Raw genomic sequence first — 18,754 nt, forward strand, 5'->3', positions numbered from 1 at the left:
GGGGTCAGGATAAAGCAAGGCCCTGCCTCACGCGGAGTGATTTGTATCCCCAGGAATACGAGCAGGAGCTGCACTCTGCTGAGCACAGGTATGGTATTACCTCTGGTCTTTGTGCAAAAATAGCAGAAGAAGCTCCCTGTGCACACACACACACACAAGCCAGGCACAGGCAAGGGTACTGATCCTATAGGTACTTAACCACTGTGCCTGCTCATGTTGCAAACACTTACACATGTGAGAAAGGATTAACTTGATGTATTAACTTTAAGATCATTATTGAATTAATTGTTAGTTAACCTAAAGATTTCATATTCTCAGTATGAACCTGACGTCTGAATTTTCACAAAGCTACCAATTTAAACCATTTATTAACGTTATGATTACAAAGGGCTAAATTGTGCTCTGTTTAAGGAGCAGCACTGCAACGGCAACACCAAGTCACAATTCCTTCTCTGCTCCCCCCTCTCTCTCCATGCTTCTACCAATAGCAGATTACTACTCTGTTTTACCAGCTCAGATGCAATGGCCAGTGCACTGTGGCAGGGAGAGGGTGCGGTAAATCCGGGCATTTTCCCCCACTCTCCACCTGTTCATGAGGAGCAGCAAGCACTCATGTCCAGAATGCTACTATGCACCAAAATCCTACATTCAGGAAGACTGTAGAATCTTACTCTGGGCATGAGATCTTACTCCGTCTTAAGTCATTGCACAGAACTGAGCCATGAGATAACCCAAGTGTCATAAGTCTGTCTGTGGCAGAGCACCCCTTTCTGGAGCTACATGGAGAGCACAAGGACACAGGTCCAATTGCCCCCACCCAGCAGGCACTGTGAGGCCCATCAGTCTAAAAGGGCCTGCATTTTACTCTCCATCTGAGGCCCTCCAACTGTCTCCTCCTCTTAGGGTCCCAGGTGAAACAAATACAACAGTCCATAGTTAGCAAGCAAGGTTGAATAAAAGAGCATAAAGGAAAAGAAAGCAAATCTGTTGGCAGGATATTGGCCTCTTACTTCAGAGGGCTTTGAAAGTATCACAATCCACCTGTGAGTCCACTGGGTTTCAGGAAAAATCAGTCTCTTTCCCCTACTTGGCTCAAAAGAGCCATGTTTTCCTTTCTGCAAGAGTGGCAGCGGCTCTGGGGGATCAACAGCCTGTTCCCTTCCCAGGGTTGTTCCCCATATGAAGGGAGTTCCCTCCTTTTAACTCCTCCTCCAGTCCTGGCATGATTTTCAGGTGCAGGGGGAGGGGTAGAGAGGGGCCATTCCATGCTGGCGTGAGGTTTATACACCCCATCACACCAAACTTTGGTGATTCTTAAATATTCAAATTAATTGAGCGTTATTATTTTGTTCTTTGTTTTGGGGTTGCCTCTTCGTTTTGTTTTGTTGTTTAACTCATGAAAGTATGAGCATTTTAAAGCTAGACTTTTTAATCCACTATGTAAAAATGTATAGAGGAAATATTCAAAATGTACACAACATAGCATATAGACTACCTTGGAGTCCTTATAGTATAATGCAAGCAGACATATCAACCATGACAAGTGAGGATTCATTTAGCAAAACTGTATGAACTCATCTGAAAAAAAACAAGCTAAAATTCTATACTGAAAGTCTGCTAAATTAAAGATTCTGATGTTCAGTAGAACACCAGAGGACATTTCTTCCATTTACTTATATGTAGCATCATTATCATGATACACCCTTAATGTGCAGGGTGAATCAAGCATATTAAAGATAGATTTCATAATTAAATCTGGTGTATTCGACTAATTAGTAAAATGGATAGATTAAATCTGTATTTCATTAGGGTGAGATGCATCAGTTTCCTCCTGGCTGTTACATGTTTGGTATATAAAATTGTGGTGGATTATTTCTAGCACAATGTGTTGATCACATGGGTAAGTCAGGCAAAGTAACAAAATATGTTGTAATGAAATAATGCAGGCTCATTTTGACCCATAATTGCCAGTTGCATTAAAAGGTCTGTAAAGTAAAGAAACAATATTGACTAGAAATAGGTGAACTATGAACTCTTTGTAGATTTACAAAACTAACCTAGCTTCACCTCCCTTTCCTTTCAAAACTATTAAAGGGTTTAATTTAGAAACAAACCCAAAGATTTCTAATAGCCACTGCTAGATGTTAGTGAGAGCAGAACTTTCCATAAGCTAAGCTGGAGGCTGTATATATTGTCTGTATTATATATACACACACTTTTTTAACTGAAAATTATTTTGTGATATCTCTCCATGCTCCTTTTTTTTAAGTATCTCCTACATTTGTTTTTCACTCTGCCCTTTCTCTCGTCTAGTCATGATTCTGTCTTGTCACTGGATTTTTTTTTTTTTTTTTTGGCTGCTCCCTCCACTTCCTTTGTTTTCCCACAGTCTCTCCTGACACAGAACTCAACCAATCTAGCTTGAGTTCAAGCTAAATTTTCAAACCTCCAATAGGTTAAAACTAGAATAAATGAATTTGCCCATCTTTAACTACAATCAAAGAGTTTTGCCATTGACTTCAATAGTGCCAGGAATTAACACCGAGTGCTTGCTGTCTGCAGAGCTGATGTATAAATGACTGACCAGAGATTATCCCTAATTTCTTACTGGACAACTCATTTTCAGTTACTTCATCTTTGAAATGAGCACATAAACACATAAGCCTCTTCAGAGAGCTGTGATCATAAGTAAAACATGCACCCGAGCTCTGCCTGATATATTACCCCTAATATTAACTGCAATATTAACAAGTGAAATGATCTAATTATGAAAACTAAATTAAATAACTATGAATACATTCTGTATATACATAAGAATAAGGTATAAGATGTCTGAATGAATCCGCAGTTTTCAGATATAGCTGTGATCCAATATAAACAGATGTACTCATTTATTTCCAGTTCTTTAGAGACTGCTTCATATTTGCAGTAGACAATATTAATAGAGTCTGCATGTTTAACTGTGAATAGGAAATGCTATGCGATACCTTTCAGCAGCCCAGAACAGTTTAATATTATCAAGGTTACAGCTGTACTCATTCATAAATAATTCATTTAAAATGCCTTTTTAATTAAAAATAGGTCATATGATTCATATTGCAGAATTTTGTGGGTAAGCATTAGATCTTGATTCATTAATACATTCTCTAGGATCTGCAGTGTCTAATACCTCTGCCTTTTCTAGTGATGTATATTTGTTCTTAGCTAAGGTGTGCCTTACAGTTTTTGTCACAGGATTCACAGTTGTATCTCTGAATAGTAGCCCCATAGATTTAGGAATAATGTGACTTCATGTTCCAGTGTCAAGTCCATCCAATGATTGGCAACTCTTAATTTATCAGCCTAAAAAAATTAGATTCAATAGCTAGGAAATTAGACTAAAAATATTTTCCTCATTTTAAAAGGCACTATCACTACACTCCATACTGCATAAAATATTTGGTAATCTGCAAGGACATGTGTATGTTTGCTTATTTCAGTTCATTCTGAAGAGTATGTCGGAGATAAAGTATTGTTGACAAGTGCTGTTCTCAGAGATATTCAGGACTAGGCATTGAATATGCTTATATGCCACATTTCTCAATACCTCCTTAAGAATGGCATCTAAGCATGCAGGCCTATTTTCCAACTCCCACTCAGGTATTTAGACCCACAAGGAGATTACGGCAGTTGCAGAATGACATCATTTGTGTATGAAGAGTGAACACAGCAATCATTCTAGTCATCAAATAAAGTTTTCAGAGAAAATATGCGATGGCTATTGTCATTCAATTTGGGCAATTCTGAATGAATGTTTAAAAAAGTAATAAAATGCAGGTGGCATGACTTGATTCACTTACCATATTAGTTGCTAAAATGCATCTGGGGATTTAGATTTTCAGAAAGAATATCCTTTCAAGACTCAGTAGGATATATGCCATAGAGGTCAATTAACAGTAATAGAGTTGCTAATCCTTTTCAGGTCTTGTAGAGGAGCAAGTGTAAATAAATGTGATACAAAGACAAGGTGGGTGAGGTAATATCTCTTATTGGATCTCTAAGGTGCTGTTAGAAGAGCTCTGCATAGTTTGAAGTTGGTCTTTCACCAGTAGAAGTTGGTCCAGTAAAAGATATGACTTCACCCATCTTGTCTCTCTAATATCGTGGGACAACATGGCTACAACAACACTGCAAACATATTAGATACAAAGACACTTTTGATTTCACTAAGCAGCTTTTTTAAAGTAGCTGTTAAACACAGTTGTCATAGCAAGGTAGCACTTTGTATAGCACTATAAAAATGTAAACTAATTAGATCTCATATCACTTCTGCAGGGTGGATACATATTCTCCATGCCTTACAGACAGAGAAACTGGGGCACTGAGATGGGAAGTGCTCCAGGTCATCCAGGAAGTCTGTAATACAGCCAAGATTAGAGCTTTTGGAATAGCAGTGCTCATCATCCTAGACCATTCTCACACACAGTGAAGGAGCCAAGCACAAAGAGGATATAAATCATCTGTACTGGAAAAACAATATATGTCATGTATAATCTTCTAGGCAAGTGGAGTATTGTGCACAGAGGGTTCAGTCCTACAAGGTACTGAACACGCTGACCCAGATCCAACAACGCTTATAAGCACATGCCCAATTTTCAGTGTGTGAAGCATTTGAGACCTTTTTTGTTTCTTCTCTCTTTCCATTTCCCACCCCTTTTTACTCCTTTCTTTGCTTCCTCCCACCACTACTATGTTTTGTCACTGAAAAAGAGTGGGGAGTGGGGAGGAGGCCAAGGAAGGGAAAACAATATAACTGGTCAGAAATTATATGAGGGAACATTTTTTCCATCAGAAAATGACGATTGCACAAAATGTTATGGAGGATTTTGTTGAATCTTCTGAGCTCACCTACCTTCCCTGCAGCCCTGCTGGTGGCTGGCACAGAATTGTGAGCTAGAAAAGCTTAGAAGCTGTAGCTGGGGCTTTCAGATTCCCTGTCTTTCTCAATATATATATATTTTTTTTTTTTAATTCCTATTCCACAGGAATTTTTTAAAAGTCAAGTTTTTGTTCCAGTATGGAATGGGAATGCTAGATTCTTGACCATTCCCAGAAAATACTAGTCTGAAAAACCAGAAACAAAAATCCCCCATGGGGTTGTGTCCCTGACAATATTGGATAATTTATTGTTAGTGTAGCCATGTTGATACCTCACCCACCTTGTCTCTCTAATCTTGGCTAATAGTCATTGATGAACCTATACTCCATAAACTCGTCTAATTCTTTTTTGAGCCCAGTTACACTTTTGGCCTGCACAACATCCCCGGCAGTGAGTTCCATAGGTTGACTGATTGTGTGAAGAAATACTTCCTTTTGTTTGTTTTAAACCTGCTGCCTATTAATTTTGTCAAGTGACCCATGTTCTTGTGTTATGTGAAGGAGGTAAATATTGTTTCCTTATTCACTTTCTCCACATCATTCAGGATTTTATAGACCTCTATCATATCCTCCCCTCCCTTAATCATCTCTTTTTCAAGATGAACAGTCCCAGTCTTTTTCTAATCTCTCCTCATATGGAAGCTACTCTATACTTTGTTGCCCTTCTCTGTACCTTTTCCAATTATAATACATATTTTTGAGATAGGGTAATCAGAACTCCCCGCAGTATTTAAGGTTTGGGCATACCATGGATTTATATAGTGGCAATATGATTCTGTCTTATTATCTACTCCTTTCCTAATGGTTCCTAACATTGTTAGCTTTTTTGTCAGATGTTTTCAGAGAGCTATCCACAATGACTCCAACATCTATTTTTGAGTGGTAACAGCTAATTTAAAGCTCATCATTTTGTATGTGTAGATGGGATTATATTTTAAAATGTGCATTACTTTGCATTTATCAACATTGATCTTTATCTACCATTTTCTTGCCCATTCACCCAGTTTTGTGAGATTTGCCAGTCAACTTTGGACATGACTATTTTGAGTAATTTTCTATCATCTGCAAACTTTGCCACCTCACTGCTTACCCCTTTTATCACACCATTTATTATTATGTTGAACAGCACTGGTCCCAGTATAGCTCCATGGGGGACCCCGCTATTTACCTCTCTCCATTCTGAGAACTGACCATTTCTCCTACTGTTTGTATCCTGTCTTTTAACCAGGTGTTGATCCATAAGAGGACCTTCCCTCTATTCCTATGACTGCTTACTCTGCTTAATAGTCCTTGATAAGGAACCTTGTCAAAGGCTCTCTGAAAGTCCAAGTAGACTATATCCACTAGATCCATGTTTCTCAGCCTTTTTGATACCAGGGACCAGCTTCCTATACTGTTTCAGGGAGATCTCAGGGACGGTGCCAGTCCATGGACCGGTCGTTGAGAAACATTGCATTAGGTCACCCTTGTCCACATGGTTGTTGACCTCCTCAAAAAATTCTGATAGATTGGTGAGGCATCTCACCAATATCCCTTTACAAAATATCCCTTTAAAAAAGCCCTGTAGACTCTTCCCAACAAATCGTGTTAATCTATGTGTCTGATAATTTTGTTCTTTGCTGTTGTTTCATCCAACTTGTCTGATACTGAAGTTAGGTTTACTGACCTGTAATTGCCAGGATTGCCTCTTGAGCCTTTTTAAAAAGTCAGCATTACATTAGCTACCCTCCAGTCATCTTGTACAGAGGTTGATTTAAGTTATAGGCTACATACCACAGTTAGTAGTTCTACAATATCATATCTGAGTTCCTTCAGAACTCTTGAGTGAATACCATCTGGTCCTGGTGACTTCTTACTGTTTAATTTATCTATTTGTTCCAAAACCCACTGTATTGACACCTCAATCTGGGACAGTTCCTCAGATTTGTCACCTAAAAAAGATGTCTCCGGTGTGGGAATCTCCTTCACATCTTTCACAGCAGTGAAAACTGATGCAAAGAATTCATTTAGCTTCTCTGCAAGAGTCTTGTCTTCCCTGAGTGCTCCTTTTGCACTCTGTGGCCCCACTGATTGTTTAGCAGATTTCCTGCTTGGGATGTACTTTTTTTTTTTTTGCTGTTAGTTTGTGTCTTTTGCTAGTTGCTCTTCAAATTCTTTTTTGATCTTCCTAGTTGTATGTGACTTTCAGAGTTTATGCTCCTTTCTATTTTCTTCAATAGGCATGCAAACACCAACACACTATTCTATCTGATAGGTTATCAGTTTTATACCATCATATTTTAGGAGTTAAAAAATAAGTGTTAAGACTTACAAATAATAATCAGCTCAGCACAACATAATAAATCTCAGAACATATATGTAATTGTGCCACCCCAAGAAGAGCCATTATGTTCTGTTCCTTTTTGCTCCTCAGGGGAAAGAGATAGTAATTTACCAGGGTGTGATTCTCTTTCCTTGCATCAGCTCATCTCTGATGACCAGCATGCTGGTGGTGGGAGGGGAAGAAGAGAGGGGAATGAAGCTAAAACTATGAGCGGTAGAAATGTACTTTTTTTTAATGGAAGCTGAGATTCTAATGTACTAAAAAGACCCAGAGTCTAGGGATTTAGGAAAAACTCCAATGGCATCAGACTTGTGTTAATATTGCAAGAGTTGGCAACACTTGTGCTTTTTTTTTTTTTTTTTACAAAATCTTTTTAGTTACCAAATATAAAAATTCACAGTTTACAATCAAACTCCTTTTATTTTCTCATACAAAAACCTTTAATAGTGTATCTTTTTAGAAAGTCTAAATAATGGATTCACTCCCCCTCAGACTTTAACAAAAATGACTATGATTTCAAATCCATGTCTTGAGTATATAACTGAGGGTGGATTGAAAATTGTTCTTTGAAACATATATATGAAATTGGGTTTTGACTAAACAAATGTTTTTTTCACAAAGTGTGTGTTTTCCTCAGAATGTTTTGATCTTTCATTAAAAAACTGAACATCTGAAAACTCAAAATTTTCATCCCAAAACTGATTTTTCCCCCAGCAGTTTTTGCCCCAAAATTTTTGTTTTTAAATTTTCTGAGAAAAAGTTGGAATTTTCCACTGAAAATGTCCAGGGAAAAAATGGATTTAACTTTCGTTGAAAGTTTCAATGTGGAAAGAAAAAAATTCTCTGACCTGCTTTAATGTAAACAAGCAATTATCCACAATAAACTATGTCATTGTAGGTATTCATTAGTACTATTTACAAAGCAGTAGCTGTTAAAACTACAGTCTGGAGTAAAGCATATTTGAAATGGAGTATAAGCAGTGGTAGAAATATACAACTAGTTGTCAGTTTACCGGAATTCTATTCCCTGATCTACCGCAATTCATATGTGAAATTAGTCAAGTCACTTATGTCCTGATTCTGCAGAGGCATATGACCATCCGGAGTGTCATTGACTTCAATGTGATTGTTTGTAGGTCTCAGTGGGCACAATCTGCACCTAAATCTGTCTGTGTCTCAATCTCCTCATTGATGCAAAAGGCATAATAAATACTTTCCTGCCTCAGGCAGATGTCGTGAGCTAAATTTTCTAATGTTTGTAAAGTAACTAAAGATTGTCAATAAAGTAATTTAGGCAGTTGGTGTACTGAGACTTCTGCTTATTATGCTGATCAGTATAGTCTCATTTTCCTTGTGCTCCCCCTCTGTCTGTTGTATCCAGATGTCATCTCTTATTTATACTTGGATTGCAATCTCTTTTGAACAGTGTTTGAACAGTAACTAAGAAAATGGGGCTGTGGCCCATCATCATTATTTATTTGTACTATGGTAGCACCGAGGAGCACCATGGACCAGGATCCCATTGTGGTAGGAACTACACAAACACAGATGGTGGCTGCCCCAAAGAGCTTACAGTCTAAGTATAAAACAAGAAACATCAGATAGCTATAGACAGATCGGGGAATATAAGAAAGCAAAGAGCGAATGTTGATCTCGACACACCAGCTGGCTAACAGTTGTCAGGTTTTTGTAGGCATCATGGCAATGGAGAGTTTTAAGGAGGGAGAACAATGAAGATGGTGATGTTCCAGGGAGTTACTCCCAAGTCTGAGGGGTGCGTTAAGAGAAAATATAAAGGTGCTTGTTTGAAAATGTAACACGTAGGTGATGGTGGTTGGCATCATGGGCTAATTGGAGGCATGAATTGACCTCTCAGTAGTGAATGAGGGATTACAGGTAGAATGGGGCTAGTCCATGAGGGGTCTTGAAAGTGAAGACAAATAGTTTACATTTGATGCAATAGATAAGCAGGACCTAGCGTAAGGATGCAATGAGAGGGATGACGTGGTCAAAGGGATAACCTAGAAAAAGGATTTTTGCAACTGCATTCTGAATGGGGCAAGATTGCATTTGTTAATGCCAGAGAAAAGGATGTTGTAGTAATTGAGACACAGGATGATGAGACCTTGGGAAAGAGTTTTACCTGTGTGGTTTGATAGGAAAGGCTGTATCTTAGAAATGTTATATAAAAGGAATCAGCAAAATTTAGATTCAACCTGGATTTTGAGGACCTAGAGAGATATCAGAGTCAAAGATATCACCCAGGTTATGAGTCAGAATGACAGACAGGATAGTGATATTTTCCACAGTGATGATGAAAGAAGGCAATGTGGAGGGTTGGTTTTGGGGAAGATTAAGATCTTTGTTTTAGCCATGATGAGTTTGAGCTGATGGCGAGACATTCACAAGGAGATGTCAAACAGGCCAAGATTTTTTTAGACCAAAGGAGACATGTCTGGAATAGGGAGGAAGAAATGTGAGTCATCAGCATAGAGATGGTAGTTGTGTTTGTGCACTATAGTTTCCTATTTAATGTTATTTACTTCAGTAAACTGTAAAATACCACGCTTCTCGTACTATCCCCCCAAAAGGGTCTATTCTTAGAGTGCTAGAAAACAGAGCAGAGAGGAAGTGCAACTAAAACTGACTACTAGAAATTTTTGAAGATGCATATAACAACTTGACATAAAGGAACATGTGATCAACAATATAAATGATCATACAAATTTATATGGGCAGCCAGACATACTCTTTATCACTTTCATCATGTTGCTTATATCCTTTGAAAACAGGGTATGTTTTTTCAGTAAAATGATTTGCCTGTGATCTTCTTAATATTGAGCTGACCAAGTCTGTGTCATACCTATTCTGATATTGTTACCCACCATTAAAACAGCAGGTAGCACACCGGATGAGAGACAAAGAGAGGAATACCTTTGATTACTGTATTTTACATCCTGATCTCCTTGCCTTACTACCATGTATATAGTAAATTTATAATCTCAGGTTTTCTCCCATCCATGGAAAAAAATAGGAAAATCCATACATTAAAATGTTTGCCATGCAGAGAAGCAATGTAGTGTTATGATTGCATTTACCTTAATTCGTATGTTTGTTTAAAAAAACATCTGCCTCAGGAAATTATTATAATCCAGGATTTCCTTCATCGTAGGTTAGGGCTGTATTACCAAGATACAGTATTCCTACTATTAGGCTACTGCTACTACAATAATTCATTTTAATCTTTCCCTTTATAACTGACAATTCATATTACACAAATCTTTTGTTCCTCAGTGTTAAACTAATAGAGTGTGTGACAGGGCACGCTCACCTCTTGTGAACACCTCCTGTCAGCTCGGTGTGAACCTCTATTCTGTCTCTCTGCTCATGGTGCCTCCTATTGGCTCTTGCCATCGTCAGGCACAGCTTTCATGTTTCAGCCCTCAGATTAAGTCACACAGTCTAAAACAGATGAGTGAACCCCTTCCAGGGTTAAAGGTCCAACAGGGTTTGTCCCTGTGCCCTTATTAATGTCTTTAGTCCTGTCTCTGGGCTCAGTTCTCAGTGCCTGCTGGGCTTGCTCTAAATCCATGCCTGCCCTGGTATAGAGCAGTGCCCCCAGAGCTTTCTTCCTGGAGACTCTTTGTCATCAGTGGTTCTCAGGTGTCCTGTTTAAAGTCTAGCTCCTTTCTCGGCTTTTAGTACTGAGTCTTTTCCCCTTCTTGGAGCTTAGGCTGCTTCCCCAGTGGATGATAGATGGAACCAGGCCCATGCACTACTCTGAGTCCCAACCTAGAGACCCTACAAACAGCAGCCATGCACTGCTCTTTTAAATAGCTGCTGCTGCATTTCCTGGACTGCTTTCCACTCTGTCCCATCACCTTCACCCATTACCTTAGGGTAACAGTCCTTGGGTTCTTTGTCTGTTCCCTGTTTGTGTAGGGTCTTTCCCAAGCTTCCTTGCCTGGAGAGTTCCTTTGTCTTATCCCTTTTGGTCCCAGCTAGAAACTTTGCTGCTCAGGCCCAGCAGCTCCTTTTAACTGAGTCTGCTGTGCTCTGATTGGCTGCTTCCCTGAAGCCTTTCTAGGGAGGCTTCAAGGACCCATTTTCACTGCTCTTTTCCTGGGGAGGGGTGTGGTAGGAACTTGAAGCATCCAGCAGGGGCCTCAAAGGTCCTGGTACACTCTGTCACAGAGTGGTAGCATTGAATCAATAAGCAAAGACGAAGAGTAGAGACACTTGGCTAAGGCAACTATTAAGTTAAGACAAACAAAATATTATCTCACCAAGAAGTGTAAGGAGGGATCAAAAAGCAAAACTATGTGTGTATGACTTGTGTATTGTCAACCTTCTCTAAAGCCAATGGCGGTTTTTAATCACCTATATGTGATACATTTAATTTTAGATATAAGGGGAAAAAACATTCATGAGAAATTTTGGATAATGAGTATATTAATGACCAATATTTTGTTGACTGTTCACTGTTTTTTCCCCTAGTTTATATTCCAATTTCATATTTTTAAATTAGTTTAGCTTATTTTCAGAAAACTTGAGATCAGGTATTATAATTCTAATTTACTAGAACTGTTTTATTGAAAACAGAATATCTTGCTTTTTTCTCTCTTTATCATACTATTTCAAATAGGATAGTCTTCAATTCCATTCAAATACCAATTACTTTGGTGCATTCAATATTGTCTTTATTTAAGTACTATTTATTGAAAATGTAGTATTAAAGCAAATGCACTATATTAAATCAACATTCATAACAAATATAGATATATATTATAACATAAAGTAGATACATTATTTCCAAGTTAGTCAATGCAGGTATATGTTTGGAACTCCACTTAATGATGGCTATGTCATCACTCTCCAGAAAAACAGGAAACTTTATTTAATTTCTAAGTTCTGCCCTCAACTATAGGTATACAAACCCACTGACATCACTTCATTATAAAATTAATATTCACATACATATATGCTCATAAGGCCCAATTCTGCTACATATTCATTTGTTACCTTTACCATTTCAGATCAGCAGAAAAACTCATGGACTAAGGCACTTTTCAGCATGAGTCGAGGGCTCAGGCTCTTCAAAATTTGGCATCTCACAAAATGTATTGGCAGAGCCCCACCTAACCTGCTTTTTACCCCAGCCCAAATAAATAAATAAAATGATTGATTCCTATCCCATTTCCAGAGGAAGGAAAAAATCTTGACTCTTGTCCACTCTGAGCTGATTGGAATAACCGAGACTTGGTGGGGTAACTCACATGACTGGAGCACTGTCATGGATGGGTATAAACTGTTCAGGAAGGACAGGCAAAAGGGTGGATGAGTTGCACTGTATGTAAGAGAGCACTATGATTGCTCTGAGCTCCGGTATGAAACTGGAGATAAGCCAGTTGAGAGTCTCTGGGTAAAGCTTAGAAGCAAGAATAAGGGTGACTGTGGTAGACCACCAGACCAGGAGGACAAGGTAGATGAGGCTTTCTTCAGTCAATTAGGGAAAATTTCCAGTTCACAGGACCTTGTTCTCATGGGGGACTTCAATCACCCTGACATCTGATGGAAGAGCAATACAGCAGAGCATAGACAATCCAGGAAGTTTTTGGAGAACTTGCGGAAAACTTCCTGGTGCAAGTGCTGCATCAACCAACTAGGGGCCATGCTCCTTTTGTCCTGCTGCTCACAAACAGGGAAGATTCAGTAGGGGAAGTAGAAGTGGGTGACAATCTAGGCATCAGTGACCATGAGATGGACGAGTTCAGGATCCTGACAAAAGGAAGAAAGGAGAACAGCAGGATACGGACCATGGACTTCAGAAAAGCAGACTTTGACTCCCTCAGGGAGCTGATGGGCAGGATCCCCTGGGAGGCTAATATGAGGGGGAAAGGAATCCAAGAGAGCTGGCTGTATTTTAAAGAAACCTTTATTGAGGGCACAGGAACAAACCATCCCGATGTGCAGAAAGAATAGCAAATATGGTAGGCGTCCAGCTTGGCTTAACAAAGAAGTCTTTGGCGAGCTTAAACACAAAAAAGAATCTTACGAGAAGTGAAAGCTTGGTCAGATGACTAGGGAGGATTATAAAAATACTGCTTGAACATGCAGGAATGAAATCAGGAAGGCCAAAGCGCAATTGGAGTTGCACCTAGCAAGGGACATGAAAGGGAACAAGAAGGGTTTCTACAGGTATGTTACCAACAAGAGGAAGATTAGGGAAAGTGTGGGCACCTTACAGAAAGGGGCAGTCAACCTAGAGACAGAGGATGTGGAGAAAGCTGAGGTACTCAATGCCTTTTTTGCCTCTGTCTTCACAGACAAGGTCAGCTCCCAGACTACTGCATTGGGCAGCACAGAATGGGGAGGAGCTGAATATCCTTCAGTGCTGAAGGAACAGGTTCAGGACTATTTAGAAAGATTGAACATACGTAAGTCCACAGGGCCAGATACAATGCATCTGAGGGTGCTGAGGGCATTGGCTGATGTGATTTCAGGGCCATTGGCTATTATCTTTGAAAGCTCGTGGCAACTGGGGGAAATCCCTGATGATTGGAAAAAGGCAAATATAGTGCCCATCTTCAAGAAAGGGAAGAAAGAGGACCAGGGAACTACAGACGGGTCAGCGTCACCTCAATCCCTGGAAAAATCATGAAGCAGGTCCTCAAGGAATCCATTTTAAGGCACTTGGAAGAGAGGAAGGTGATCAGGAACAGTCAACATGGATTCACCAAGGGAAAGTCATGCCTGACCAACCTGATTGCTTTCTATGATGAGGTGAATGGCTCTGTGGATGTAGGGAAGGTGGTGGATGTGATATACCTTGACTTTATCAAAGCTTTTGATACTGTCTCTCACAGTATTCTTATCAGCAAGTTAAGGAAGTATGGGTTGGATGAATGGACTATAAAATGGATAGAGAGCTGGCTAGATCATCGGGCTCAACAGGTAGTGATCAATGGCTCCATGTCTAGCTGGCAGCCTGTCACAAGCAGAGTGCCCTAGGGGTCGGTCCTGGGGCCGGTTTTGTTCAACATCTTCATTAGTGATGTGGAGGATGGGTAGATTGCACCCTTTGCAGATGTTTGCAGATGACACTAAGCTAGGGGGAGTGGTAGATACCCTGGAAGGTAGGGATAGGATACAGAGTGACCTAGACAAATTGGAGGATTGGGCCAAAAGAAATCCGATGAGGTTCAACAAGGACAAGTGCAGAGTCCTCCACTTAGGATGGAAGAATCCCATGCACAGCTACAGACTAGGGACCGACGGACTAGGCAGCAGTTCTGCAGAAAAGAACCTGGGGGTTACAGTGGATAAGAAGCTGGATATGAGTCAGCAGTGTGCCCTGGCTGCCAAGAAGGCTAACAGCATATTGGGCTGCATTAGTAGGAGCATTGCCAGCAGATCGAGGGAAGTGATTATTCCCCTCTATTCGGCATTGGTGAGGCCGCATTTGGAGTATTGTGTACAGTTTTGAGCCCTCCACTACAAAATGGATGTGGACAAATTGGAGATAGTCCAGCAGAAGGCAACAAAAATGATTAGGGGGCTGGAGCACAAGACTTATGAGGAGAGGCTGAGGGAACTAGGCTTGTTTGGTCTGCAAAAGAGAAGAATGAGGGGGATTTGATAGCAGCCTTTAGCTGAAAGGGGGTCCCAGGGAGGATGGAGCTAGGCTGTTCTCGATGGTAGTAGATGACAGAACAAGGAGCAATGGTCTCAAGTTGCAGTTGGGGAAGTCTAGGTTGGATATTAGGAAAAAGGTTTTCACTAGGAGAGTGCTGAAGCACTGGAATGGGTTACCTAGGGAGGTGATGGAATCTCCATCTTTAGAGATTTTTAAACTGCGGCTTGACAAAGCCGTGGTTGGGATGATTTAGCTGAGGTTAGTCCTGCTTTGAGCAGAGGGTTCAACTAGATGACCTCCTGAGGTTCTTCCAACTGTAATATTCTATTCTATTCTATGATTCTATGTGATCACACATCACCATACCTTACCCCAGCTGAAATAAATAAATAATAAATAAATAAATAAATACAATTATTGATTACTACCTCATTTCCAGGAAAAAAAAACCCAAAAAACCTTGACTCTTGTCCACTGTGATCACACATCACCATATGCTAATAGAAAGGACAACACTGTCTCTATTTTAAGAGGGGGGAAAAAGCACCCTCCTATTCTTGAATATTCCTGTTTTCAGGATCTCTCTCTCTCTCCCTATTGCTTTTACAGAAAGTAGTGTCTTGTTCTTCCTTTGGTAAATCCTAGCAGATTGGTGATGAAAAGGAGATGCTGGCCATCTGAACTGGTGGAAAATGACAGCAAGCTAAGGGACCAATCTTGTGCCCTTTGAACTCAATGCAAAGATTCCCATTGACCTTAGTGGTAATTGGATTGAATCTTATATGAGCATATATACACTACCAAAACCACTCCCATATCTGTCAGTGGTATAGCAGATTTTGCTATAGAGATAATTTCCCTAGTGTAGCCCTCTTGCTACTCTACTCCATTGACAACTTGGATTTAAGAATTTCAGAGATCGTCTTATTGTGAGAAATAATATTTTTCTCTTCCTATTTGTTTCTCTTAAGATTTTATATATTTTTTTTAAATGGGCCAGCAGGAAATGTATAGCTGGTGCTTAAGGCTCTTATTGTATTTACTATATTGAGGAATTATTCTTTTTTTTTTCCCTTCAGGTCATTTAGTCAGTGTTGATTTGTATGGTGACTTTTCATTTGGTGCTTCTAGGGGATTTTTGCCAGCTCTGGTTCCAAGGAAGGAAAAATCACCCAGCTAGCAAAAAAGTCTGGATTAATTTCTCTACCTTGAATTGGGTGGGAAGGATGTTAAGGATTTGATTACTGGAGTTAAGCCCTCTTCCTCAGAGTCATCTTAGATTGGACAACTTCAGTTACTGCAGAAACTAAAGAAATTGCCCTCTTTCTTTGTAGTGTAACTCTGTTTAAAATTCAAATACAAAAATGAATAAAAAAATTGATGGGCTCCTGTAACAATTACAAAATGTGAATGTTCAGTAGACCAATTACAGAATAATTATCCAAAAACCCTGGAACAATTAACAAAAGAAGTGAAAAATTCCAAAATAATGTGCAATTCTCTGGTAAGAGATAATGTTATTTTACAGCATAAGTTAGAATCTCTGAAAATAAGTATTTTATATAAAATATTTATAGAGTTAAAAGAAGGTTTTGGGCTATGCTAGATTATATAGCCATGCAGGAGAGCAAGGGAGGGTAAACTCTGGGGTTGGTCTACACTTAAAGTTTTGCTGGTATAGCTGTGTTAGTTAGGAGTGTGGGGAAAAAATCACCCTCCTAACCAACATAGCTGTGTGGGAAAAAGCCCTAGTGTAGATGCAATTATATCAGAAAAAATGTCATTTTGCCAGTATACCTTATTCCATCTGGGAAACTGGTGTATATCATATACCAGTATATATTTGCTATATCAGCAAATTTGTTGTGTAAATTGTGTCGCCTCTAGGAGGGTATCCTGGAAAACCCATTCTAGACTAGGACAGAAGTAGTTAGCTGGTATTTGTTTGCTCTTTTACCAATTTTGATCTGGGAAAATTGTCAGGGAGTGGGCAGATAGGAAATGGCCACACAGCACACGTGAAGCAGGGAAGAGCATGTGGTAATTTATAGCTGATATAGGCTAGTTACAAATTATTCCTTCCCTAACCCAGTTCAAAGAGGAACTAGGAAAGGAATTGTGTCTCAGAGGTGGGGGGGCTTTTCTGAATCACAATGCCTCCCTGGTCTAATCATGGGAGATGCAGTGTATACACTTCCTCAGGGCTCTGTCTAATGGCTCACACTAGCCTTTGAAGTGCAGCAGGAATAATAATAATAATAAATAATAAATTATTATTATCTAGATCTAATATAGCACTTTTCATAAGTAGATCTCAAAACACTTTACAAACCAGGTCAGCATCATTACTCCCAGTTTACAGAGCGAGATAATGAGGCACAAAGAGAGGAAGTGACTTGCCAGACACCCCAGCAGAATCCCAGTTCAATGCTTTATCCATTAGGTCACTGTTGGAGCATGTGAAATAAAGATGCAATAAATTAAATAAATAGTCTTAGGGTTTAGAAGAGGCCAATGAGTTTTACACCCTGTTTCATCCTTTAATAAGAATGTGACAGCTTGAGAGTTCTTGGTCTGACATCTTGAGATTTACTGATGAGCATTCTGGATAGGATACATATTCCTTTGACTTCCTAAACTGAGTACAAGAATTGATTTCCTTCATTGTATAATGTTTGTAAAAAATTGTTCAATAAATTAGTGACTTTTGTATGTCTGATTTGTTAAAAACTATAATTAAAGTGTTGAACACATTTTTCAGTTAAAAATAACTATTAATAATATATTTATTAATAATAAAAATGAATATATTTGTATATAGAGCCAGATTTCCAAAACAACTCAGCAGGGCTGGGTGCTGAGCACTTTGAAAAATATAGCCTTTTTTAGGTGCTTAACTGGGAGCTGAGATCTCTTGAAATTGGTCCCATGGTGTCTTTCATCCCTAAGGATCCTTAAGCATTTAACAGATGACATACAGGAATCAAATTTGCTACTTTTCCAATACACAGCAACACTAAGGAAACCGTTTAGGAAAAGAAGTAAAGAAGAATACTGTAGAAAATTGAAAGTTCCTGGGAATTTAGGTAATCAAAATTAATTGGAATTGGCTGGCACAACAGTGTTACTACCTCTATTGTTGCAAAAATTACCTTGAGACTTTTAATGCTCAGTGTTGTCTTACTGAAATGGTAGCCCAATACCCTCTCCCCATCATCTGCATCACAGAGACCTCAACAAAGGACTTTTATTTTGTTGTATATACAGAAAGCTATTGATATCAAATCAGCTAACATTTCCCATGGAAAATATCCACTTGAATATAGGTGCCATGCACACTATGTTGAAATTCTAAGCCATAGAGCAATTTAAAATCATTCATTAATTATCAGTAAGATTTAATGAAAATCAATATTACTTTGAAGTGATGAAAAAATCAGTGAGTTCCAGTTCTGCACTTGACTTCATTATCAGTAACTTAAATCAATAAGCAAACTTTAAAAGTTCATTTGTCTTTAATATGCACAAAAGACTGAGGGGGAAAAAATGACTAGAGCCAAAGAAATCCAATTAATTTCCATCATTTTTGTCATTTATCAATAGCAGCAGTGTGCCTGTCCTATCTCTATGAGAAGCTGACACTGGTGTTCTCTCAATGCCTCTTCTAAAGATACTAAAAGTCACTGATATGTATATAGCAGTGTACAAAGAGCTCCCCATCACCAGAGCAGGGTTTTCCTCTGCATTGCTCTCATTAACACTAATTGCAGTTACAAGGGGAAAATAAACACCAAAGCATTATCTAAATGCAGTCCAGGAAACATTAAAGAGATCTGTTCAGTTACTTAATGTTTTTTATTGTTGCTACTGTACATTTT

Source organism: Emydura macquarii, unplaced genomic scaffold, assembly GCF_026122565.2.
Source record: "Emydura macquarii macquarii isolate MOO-44397 ecotype Brisbane River unplaced genomic scaffold, CSIRO-AGI_Emac_v2 contig_3019, whole genome shotgun sequence".
In the NCBI taxonomy this organism is placed as follows: Eukaryota; Metazoa; Chordata; order Testudines; family Chelidae; genus Emydura; species Emydura macquarii.